Source organism: Budorcas taxicolor, chromosome 11 (assembly GCF_023091745.1).
Source record: "Budorcas taxicolor isolate Tak-1 chromosome 11, Takin1.1, whole genome shotgun sequence".
NCBI lineage: Eukaryota > Metazoa > Chordata > Mammalia > Artiodactyla > Bovidae > Budorcas > Budorcas taxicolor.
In genome coordinates this window covers 37,593,429-37,604,863 of record NC_068920.1, presented here as the reverse complement: position 1 = coordinate 37,604,863, position 11,435 = coordinate 37,593,429, and the positions used below count along the sequence as shown (strand labels likewise).

At 38.3% G+C, this 11,435-nt stretch overlaps 1 pseudogene; it reads right to left on the bottom strand.

Annotated features, from left to right (window-relative positions):
- Positions 1-10,996: 10,996 nt before the first annotated feature.
- On the bottom strand, positions 10,997-11,090 carry LOC128057039 (uncharacterized; annotated as a pseudogene).
- Positions 11,091-11,435: the final 345 nt, after the last annotated feature.

The following is an 11,435-nucleotide window of genomic DNA, read 5'->3' as shown; positions in this document are numbered from 1 at the left end:
CACTAAATTTCTTAATTTAATATGCTGCCTCTTGAGTTTGATGTTAAATATTTCTAAGTCTACAGGTGTAAAGTGGACACTTTTCAAAGAGGAACAAAAAGAAGACAAATCTCAACATTTGAAATACTGGCACCTATGGCAGACACTCCCGGAAAGATCCATTTGACAAGCAGAATGGTCATCACCCCCTTTCCCCACAAGATTATGGGATGGGTGTTGACAGTGGGGAATGGTAACCAGGAAGGGTTAAAGTTGATTCCCTGCAGTGACTTTAACTCTTGTTTTGCCTTTTGTTATTACAACCATACATAATGGCCTGCCTCATATATATGGTCACGTATACATATAGTTATGTATATAACCATACATAACCATACATATGGTTGTGTATATAACCATACATAACCCTGCTCCCTCTGCCTGACCCTGAAACTAAAGTGCCTTTGTTTAGCCCACAGGAAGACAATGTGACCCTGCCCACCTGTGAATGTCTATAAGGAAAAGATACTAACACATCCCCCTGCCTGAGGCTTGTCATTCTAGGGCATAATTGCAAGAATTAAATTGTCTTTTTACTTTGTTTTCTCACTTCTCCCCCTCTTCTCTGATCCACAAAAAACCCTGATATCCAGGTCCTGACAAGATAGTCATTTTGAAGTGTTTGCCATCTTCTCTGTCAGCTTGCTCTCTGAATAAAGTCATATTTCTTGCCTTAACACCTTGTCTTTTGGATTCATTGGCCTGTCATGTGGTGAGCAGAGTGAGTTTGGACTTGGTAACACTGCTAATAATATTTGAGCTATACTATAGTCAACTGTCTAGCTTTATAATTACCCTGAATTAAGCCTTAAAGCCTGGAGGGATTTTCTTTTCATATAAAACAGGGCTTCTTGGGAGAAGGAAATGGCAATCCACTCCAGTATTCTTGCCCAGAACATCCCATGGACAGAGGAGCCTGGCAGACTATTGTCCATGGGGTTGAAAAGAGTTGGACACTAAGTTGGACAACTAAGTTGAGTTCAGTCACTCAGGCATCTGATTCTTTGCGATCCCATGGACTGTAGCATGCCAGGCTTCCCTGTCCATCACCAACTCCTGCAGCTTGCTCAAACTCATGTCCATTGAGTCGGTGATGCCATCCAACCATCTCATCCTCTGTCGTCTCCTTCTCCTCCTGCCTTCAATCATGCCTAACATCAGGGTCTTTTCCAATGAGTCAGTTCTTCCCATCAGGTCGCCAAAGTATTGGAACTTCAGCTTCAGCATCAGTCCTTCCAATGAATATTCAGGACTGATTTTTTTTAGTATTGACTGGTTTGATTTCCTTGCAGTCCAAGGGACTCACAAGAGTTTTCTTCAACACCACAGTTCAAAAACATCAACTCTTCAGTGTTCAGTTTTCTTTATAGTCCAACTCTCACATCCATACATGACTACTGGAAAAATATCTTTGACTAGACAGAACTTTGTTGGCAAAATAATGTCTTTGTTTTTTAATATGCTGTCTAGGTTGGTTATAGTTTTTCTTCCAAGGAGCAAGCATCTTTTAATTTCATGGCTGCAGTCACAATTTGTGGTGATTTTGGAGCGAGAGAAAATAAAGTATCTCACTATTTCTGTCACGTGAGTGTATATTTTTCGGTTCTTTGTCTCATCACAGCAACGATTTGGAGTGATGGACATTAAAGCCCCCTTCGCGTGTCACAGCTCTCAGATCTTGGATAGACCGTGTTATAGCTCTCAGGTCTCGAATGGACCATGTTATAGCTCTTAGACAAATCAGTGTTACAGCTCTATTTTATTTAGAAGATAGCAGGAAAATCCATCTTTGAGGCGTGGGGGCACGTCGATCCAAAGATATGAGGAGAGGAGCGCCCCAGCGCACGGGAGAGAGATAGAGAGCTAGTTTTGGCTCTTCTATATATATGTTTATCTCTCCCTGGGCCTGTCCTATGTAAATTGGGCCAGCCAAGAGTGTTGTTTGTTTTGCCTGAGGTCCTCACTTTGGTCTTCGGACCTTCTTTCGTTTTATTTTCGCGGGTTTTTCTGTTCCTTGTCTTTTAGCCACCGCCATTTTGGACTCCTTTTCCCTATTTTACCTACCTAACATTTCCATTGTTTGCCCATCTATTTGCCATGAAATCATGGGACTGGATGCCATGAAGTCATGAGACTGGATGCCATGAAATCATGAGACTGGATGCCATGAAATCATGGGACTGGATGCCATGATCTTTCTTTTTTGAATGTTGAGTTTTAAGCCAGCTTTTTCACTCTCCTCTTTCACTTTCATCAAGGGACTCTAGTTCTTCTTTGCTTTCTGCCATAATGGTGGTGTCATCTGCATAGCTGAAGTTATTGATATTTCTCCTGGCCATCTTAATTCCAGCTTGTTCTTCACCCAGCCTGGCATTTCACATGATGTACTCTGCATATAAGCTAAATAAGCAGAGTGACAATATACAGCTTTGACATACTCCTTCCCCAATTTGGAACCAGTCAGTTGTTCCATGTCCAGTTCTAACTGTTGCTTCTTGACCTGCATACAGATTTCTCTGGAGGAGGTGAGGAGGTCTGGTATTCCCATCACTTCAAGAATTTTCCACAGTTTGTTGTGATCCACACAGTCAAAGGCTTTGTCATAGTCAACAAAGCTGAAGTAGATGTGTTTCTGGTATTCTCTTGCTTTTTCGATGATCCAGCGGATGTTGGCAATTTGATCTCTGGTTCCTCTGCCTTTTCTAAATCCAGCTTGAACATCTGGAAGTTCATGGTTCATGTAATGTTGAAGCCTGGTGTGGAGAATTTTGAGTACTTCTTTGCTAGCATGTGAGATGAGTGCAATTGTGCGGTAGTTTGAGTGTTCTTTGGCATTGCCTTTCTTTGAGATTGGAATGAAAACTGACCTTTTCCAGTCCTGTGGCCACTGCTGAGTTTTCCCAGTTTGCTGGCATATTGAGTGCAGCACTTTAACAGCACCATCTTTTAGGATTTGAAATAGTTCAACTGGAATTCCATCACCTCCACTTGTTTTGTTGATAGTGATGCTTCCTAAGGCCCACTTGACTTCACGTTCCAGGATGTCTGGCTTTGGGTGAGTGACGACTAAGTATGCATACAAAACAGGGATTAGTCTTAAATTTTCAGAGAAATACAGCTTGTTTAATCCTCAATGTGAATTCTACACTTTATAATACAACTACTGGTATTGCTTAGTAATATACACCATGATTTGTTTCTGGTTGGTCAGATAACAATGTCACATCAAGAATTTCAAGGTTGATGGCTCAGTGGTAAAATATCACCTGCCAGTGCAAGAGACATGGGTTCGATCCCTGGGTTGGGAAGATACCCTGGAGCAGGAAATGGCAACCCACTCCAGTATTTGCCTGAACAATCTCATGGACAGTGGAGCCTGATGGGTTATATAGTACACAGGGTTGCAAAGAGTCAGGCACAGCTAAGCAACCGAGTATGCAATGAGAAGCTCATACCTTTTCACTCTCCTAAAAGTGTTTCATGAAAAGAACACTGATTTTTAACTTAATGAGTACTGCATGCAAATCCTAACACATACCTTGAACAAGTTACTCAACCTCTTAGAGCCTTGAAGTGAAAGTGTTAGTTGCTCGGTCATGTCCAACTCTTTGCGACCCCTCCAGGCTCCTCTGTCCATGGAATTCTTCAGGCAACAATACTGGAGTGGGAAGCCATTCCCTTCTCCAGGGGCTCTTCCCAACCCAGGGATTGAACCCAGGTCTCCCACATTGCAGGCAGATTCTTTATGTCTGAGCCATGACTGGGGCTTCTTTGTTTTAAACTGAGGAAGATTAGTAATAATACACACATGGTTGAATAGTTGTAACTAGTTAAGAAGTAACAGATACACAACTCCAGACATAACTTAAAGTTTTAAATCTGGCATTTCTCATTTCCCCCTCTTTTGTTCTCTGACAAGCATTCTCACTTGTTTATGTCTGTATTCCCCTTCTGTAAGAATTGAGTTTTTCATTTTGCTGTCACCTTTGCCAACTTTTTATGCTACTGACTTTTAAGCATGCATCTGGGATATAGCTCATTCTAACTGCCTTGATCAATAAAGAAATATCCTTCCTTTTTGTATTAAAATGACTATATTCTTCATAGTAGACTGGATTGAACAATCTTTTAAATATTACTTTAAAAAAACTTTTTTTTAATTGAAGGATAATTGCTTTACAGAATTTTGTGGTTTTCTGTCATACATCAACAAGAATCAGGCACAGGTACACCCATGTTGCCTCCCTCTAAATATTTCCTTCTTGATATTAGTATTTCCTTAAATTTTTACTAGTTAACTTTATATTATATATTTACTTTTATGTTTATTATTCTTTTTCTCCAAGGAATTAAAAATTCTTGAAAGCAAGGACTCTTCCACATACCATTTCCTCCATCCCCTAACCCCTACTATGTCTAGAACAGTTCTTGGTAACTTACTGAAATTAAATTGGTCAGTAAATGTAGGAGTAAATGAATGATTGAAGTCTTCTGAACATTTTGTTTCTAGAGTCATTTCTAGTAACATAGAATTTGGGGAAACTGAGTGACTATGTGTATCAAATTCTGTTGTTGTATAGGTAATGCAATGAAGACCCAGAAAGTCAGTTTGGTAAGGGTTATGTACTTCTTCCTGATAGAGTTACAATTAGAATTGAGGTCTACTCCTGTTTCAATGATTTACACCATACAACTTCATGCGATGATACTAAAATGTTTTGTACACAACTGCTTAACTCCTTTGCTTAACATGACTTTGGCTTGCTAGAACACAATCCTAGATAATTCTGTCTGGTGGGCATTATAAAAACCTTGAGGCAAGTCTTAAACATGTGAGCAGTCTAAAAGAGACAGCTGCAAGCACAGAACAAAGGGCAATATTTCTTTGCATAAAAAGTGACAGTTGGTTTCAGAGACATCTTTTGCATGATCTCCACACTCAACAGTGTTCCCATCTACTAAGCTCTTTCTCTAAAACAGGATAGAAGGACAGACAAAAAAAGAGTTCTGATCAGACCAAATGGGAGTTGATTCTTTCAAATTGTTTGATTACAAATGAGAAAACTGAGACTCTAAGAAGTTAACCCATTTGCCCAAGGTTACATTGTTGGTATGTGAGAGAATTCAAGTTTCTCTGACTCCAGAGCTATTAATCTCTCCAGAATATTGCTGCTTCACAATGCTGATTCACATATCTGGCTCTGATTAATATAGCACCTGGAAATGATGATAAGCTGTGTGATTGTGTGCTAGGTCGCTTCAGTTTTGTCTGACTCTTTGCAACCCTGTGGACTGTAGCCTGCCAGGCTCCTCTGTCCAAGGGATTCTCCAGGCAAGAATACTGGAGTGAGTTGCCATGCCCTCCTCCAGGGATCTTCCTGACCCAGGGATCAAACTCACGTCTCCTGCATCTCCTGCATTGCAGGCAGATTGTTAACCACTGAGCCACCGAGGAAGCCCCAATGATAAGTTGACCAGCAATCAAATGTTTTTTTATAGGCTCTACTTCTGAGTGTGTAAAGAAAATTACTGGAAATATTCAACCTTATGTCCTGAGATTTGAATGAGAAAACTAGGGATTTTCTGTCTGTGTCTATTAACTATTCAGAGAGGGGTAATTTTATTTTTAAATTATAATTGTGAATTTACCTATAATTCTTTGCAGTTGTATCCATTTTTGCTTCATGTATTTTAAAGTTTTGTTATGAGGGGCAAGCATATTTAGAATGGTTATATCCTCTTGATTGTTTTATTATTATGAAATTACCTTTTTAAATACTTGGCTGTATTTTGTTTTCTTGAATCTACTGTGTCCAATATTAATACAACTCTTCCAGCTTTCTTATGACCAGTGTTAGTATGGAATATCTTTTTCTCATTCTTTTACTTTTAAGCCCATTCTTGTCCTTATATTTAAAGTGTGTTTCTTAAAGACAGCATATATTTGGGTTTTGTATTGTTTATTTAATCTGACAATCTCAGTCTTTTGAGTCCTTAGACCATTTATATTTGATGTGAACTATTTTTTATCTTACATGTTGCTCTTTTTTCCCCGTTTTTCTCCATTCTTTTGGATTATCTCTTTTAAAAATATAAATTGATTTTATCACCTGTGTTATCTTATTAACTATAATCTTATGCCTGTTGATAAAAAATTATGGTATATGTATTGCAATGGAATATTGTTGAGGCATAAACAAGAAAGACATCTTGTAATTTGTGACAACATAGATAGAACTCAAGGGTATCATGCTAAGTGATAACAGTCAGAGGAAGGTAAATAACACATAATCTCTCCTTGTGTGAAATCTAATGTATATATATATTTTAAAACTATGCTTATAGGTATAGAGAACAGGCTGATGGTTGCCAGAAGCAGGGAGTAGGGAGTAGGAGAAATAAGTGAACTATTTGGGGGGTATTTTTTATTGTTAGTATTTTTGGTTTAGATCAACTGAAAAGAAAAAAAGATACAAGAGTTCATCACCAGAAGTACTGCACTACAAGAAATGTTAAAGAAAATCTTTCAAGCAAAAAGAAAGTTATATCAGATGGAAATAAAATACATAGAGGAATGAAGAGCAATGGAAATGGTGACTGTTCAGGTAAATATATAAAAATTTTCTTACTATTTAAGTGCCTTAAAAGATAACTAAATTTTTAAACAAAAATAATGACCATGTACTCTGAGATTTCTAATGTGTAAAGTAAAATGTATAAGAGCAGTAACATAAATACCAGGAAAGAAGGAATGGACATACACTGTTGTAAGTTATAGTTTTTATACTATAAAGAGTGGTGTAATGTCACTAGACAATATAGATTGATAAATTAAAGGCTCGTGCTGGGGATGGGGGTGGGCTAAAGCTCAGGGCTCTGGAAGGAGAGAAACTTAACCAGTCTTTCTAACAAGTATTTTGTCCTGATTGATCAGTGAAACCAATTGTTCAGGAAATAATTTAGGCAGAACATAGAAATTTGTGCCTGCCCTTGTTATAGGTAAACAAAGGACTTTGTGAGTCTTATCTAAATATATGTGAAAGGCTTTTTTTTTTTTTTTCTTTTTCTTCTGTAAACTGTTTTGTTTTCTGGAACACAAAATGATAAGATTCCTTTAAAATTCCCTATTTCCAGCATCACAGGGTTTAGGTAAAATTCAACATGGTCAAATCTCTGTTATCTAATGTCTGGCATATTATTGAAAAACTTGCTTAAAACTCAAAAAAGAATTAGAGAATAATGACCCATGCACATGCATTTATTCACCAACCTTTTGTTGTAAGGTCAAGGGCTTGCCTTTGTCTGCTGATCGAAATTTCCTATCTTCTTCCTGGCATAAATTACACAAAAAGTACATTGTCTAAGATGTTCAACTTCACATGCTTTAAGTAATGTAAAGTAGCTAGACAAGAGCTCTGAATGAAGAATCTTTCTAGATTTTTGTGCTGTTTACTTTCCAGTCTTTATCGTTGTCTTTATTTTATGTGTTGCTCTTGTCTGATACAAGTGCAGTTTATTTCTTTTTTTTATTGTTGTTTTAGTGACTTGTCTTTACAGTCTTTCTAATACATCCAACCTAGAAATCGCCACTTTCATTTATTGCATTTCTAAAACAAGTGAACATTGAATCAGATATTTTTGAAAGGTGCTATAAAAACACATCATTCAAGCAAGCGTTAAGTAAACTGATAACATATAATTGCTTGAGGTCTGTTATTTGCTCTGAGCTTCTGGGAGGTAAGCCCTACAGCTTGAAATGTCCTGCTTGATAAGGGTGTATTTGTTTACCTGGAAACCTTGGGCCACCTGGACAGTCTCTGCTAATAATGTGGTTTATGATGTGGTCTTGGGCGGTGTGGTAACAGCTCAGTCTCTGGAGGGTGAAGACCACATGGGTGGTCAGTCTTGTGTATGTGACCAAGCCTGAATAAAAACTCTGGAAATCAAGGCTGGGTGATCTTGTTGCCAGTACTTCATGCATGTTGCCACTAGTCATTGCTACTAGTAAGTCCAGTTCACTTGACTCCACTGGGAACAGACAACTGGAAGACTGTCTGGAACTTTCCTAGACTTCTTATGTGCTGCTTCTTTTGCCTGATTTTAATCTGAATCCTTTTGCTGTAATAAATGGGAGCCACAGGATAATGGTTTTTCTGAATTGTGTAACTCTTTCTAACAAATTATTGAAACTGAGTGTGGTCTTAGGGACTCCCAAACTTTTCACTTTCTAATAAATTCAAAATAGAAATTTACCATAGAAATTACTGGCCACATTAAACGTATTTATAAAACATGAATAAGTTTTGAATTGGGTGTTTTAGAAAGACTCCTTATTGACAAGTTGCTAAAACTGCATTGTTCAATTATTAAGTAAACTGGTAACGCTTATTTGTTCGAATAATAGGATTACAGTAATAGAACAGAGAGTTTGCTTAATTCGATCAGTTGAGTAAAATGGATGTCAGTAAATAGAACTTCTACTGTACGTTAGTTAAGAAAATGATGGGAAGACCTCTGACCTTTTTATTTTGTTCTACAAAATAACTAGCCTGTAATTTTCCAAAGTATCAAGGTCATAAAAATCAAAGGCAGAATGAGGAACTGTTAGAGATTAGAAAGTGAAGTCGCTCAGTTGTGTCCAACTCTTTGTGATCCCATGGACTGTAGTCTACCAGGCTTCTCTGTCCATGGGATTTTCCAGGGAAGAGTACTCGAGCGGGTTGCCATTTCCTTCTCCAGGGGATCTTCCTGACCCAGGGATCAAACCCAGGTCTCCTGCATTGCAGGCAGACGCTTTACCCTCTGAGCCACCAGGGAAGAGATTAGAGAGAAATGACAACTAAAAGCAAAAATGTGATTCAGAACTGGATCCTTCTGCTGTATAGGGCATCCCTGGGACATTTGGTGAAACCTGAATGGTGTTTCAGGACTTGACAGTTTCTATAGACTGAATTGTGTTTCTCAAATTCATGAATCCCTAGCCACTCCCCCAACCCTCTTCCCAATATGACTGTATTTGGAGATAGAATTTTTAGGAGATAAGGTTAAAGTGGATCATAAGGGTGGGGTCTTTATCTGACAAGATTGGTTTTTTTTTATGAAGACAAAGAGTTTTCTGTTTCTTTCTGTGTGTTCATACACTTTAAAAAAGCCACGTGAACACACGAAAGCAGGTATCTACAAGCCAGGAAGAAGGTTCTCACAGGAAACCAAATTGACCAACACGTTGATCTTGGACTTCCAGTTTCCAGAGCAGTGAGAAAATAACTTTCTGTTGTTTAAGCTTCCCAATCTCTGGTATTTTGTCATGGCAGCCTGAACTAACAGTGGTCATAATTTAACGATTTTAATTTCTAGGTTTCGATGGTTTTATTCTGGTTGAGAGATTATTTGTTAATAAGAAATACATTCTAAAGTATTCATGGTTTATGCAACCTAGAAACATAAAAGCTTCAGGAAAAAAACAGCTCTTTGTACTCTACCTATAACTTTTTCTGAAAGCTTGAGGTTATTTTAAAATAAAAACTTGTGCAAAGTCTAGTTATTTCAAAAAGGTATTGAGCAAAATTGCCAAAAATTCTGAAGGAGACGGGGATACCAGACCACCTGACCTGCATCTTGAGAAATCTGTATGCAGATCAGGAAGAAACAGTTAGAACTGGACATGGAACAACAGACTGCTTCCAAATAGGAAAAGGAGTACGTCAAGGCTGTATATTGTCACCCTGCTTATTTAACTTATATGCAGAGTACATCATGAGAAATGCTGGGCTGGAAGAAGCACAAGCTGGAATAGAGATTGCCGGGAGAAATATCAATAACCTCAGATATGCAGATGACACCACCCTTATGGCAAAAAGTGAAGAAGAACCAAAGAGTCTGTTGATGAAAGTGAAAGAGGAGAGTGAAAAAGTTGGCTTAAAGCTCAACATTCAGAAAACGAAGATCATGGCATCTGGTCCCATCACTTCATGGCAAATAGATGGGGAAACAGTGGAAACAGAGACAGACTTTATTCTTTTGGGCTCCAAAATCACTGTGGATGGTGATTGCAGCCATGAAATTAAAAGACGCTTACTCCTTGGAAGAAAAGTTATGACCAACCTAGATAGCATATTCAAAAGCAGAGACATTACTTTGCTGACTAAGGTCCGTCTAGTCAAGGCTATGGTTTTTCCTGTGGTCATGTATGGATGTGAGAGTTGGACTGTGAAGAAAGCTGAGTGCCAAAGAATTGATGCTTTTGCACTGTGGTGTTGGAGAAGACTCTTGAGAGTCCCTTGGACTGCAAGGAGATCCAACCAGTCCATCCTGAAGGAGATCAGTCCTGGGTGTTCACTGGAAGGACTGAAGTTGAAGCTGAAACTCTCCTACTTTGGCCACCTGATGTGAACAGCTGGCTCATTTGAAAAGACTCTGATGCTGGGAAAGATTGAGGGCAGGAGGAGAAGGGAACGACAGAGGATGAGATGGTTGGATGGCATCATCGACTCAGTGGACATGGGTTTGGGTGAACTCTGGGAGTTGGTGATTGATAGGTAGGCCTGGCGTGCTGTGGTTCATGGGGTCGCAAAGAGTTGGATATGACTGAGCGACTGAACTGAACTGAACTGATTCAGCAAAATATCCATTTTCTGAAAATATTTGGCCATCCTTTAATAGATTTCATCCCAGGAGAATAACAATAAAATATATGGAAAGGTGACATTTGGATTTATGCTGATTTAAAAAACCTACAAAAATATCAAGAAACAACTTTACTGAAGTATAGCTGATGCAGAGTATTACGTAAGCCTGTAAGTTGATGTAGAATATTATATAATCACAATATAGTGATTCATAATTGTTAAAGGTTATACTCCACTTATAGTTATTATAAAATATTGGCCACATTCTTTGTGTTATACAATATATCCTTTTAGTTTATTTTATACAGAATCATTTGTATCTTTTTTTAAAAAATATTGACTACTTCATGAAATGCATTTCATTCTTGTGCAGGGGCCATGCTAATCTCTGTATCATTTCAATTTTACTATATGTGCTGCCACTTTATTTATTTATGGCCACACCACAGGGCATGTGAGATCTTAGTTCCCCAATCAGGGCGTGAACCCTTTCCCCTGCATTGGAAGTACAGAGTCTTAACCACTGAACTTCCAGGGAAGTCCCTCAAATAGCCACTTTAGAATAAATGTTTGTGGGTGTTTTTTTTTGAAACATATTGACTTGCATATCCAAATGAACTCTCTGGAAACCCTCTGAATGTTGCCTTATGATCAGCAGAAACAAGGAGGTCTTGGGACATCCTGGTGATGAAGATGATTCTTTGTGATGGTCAGCAGGAGAGGGGACAGTGGGCTTTTATAAGTAAGCACATTTCAAAAAGCCCATTT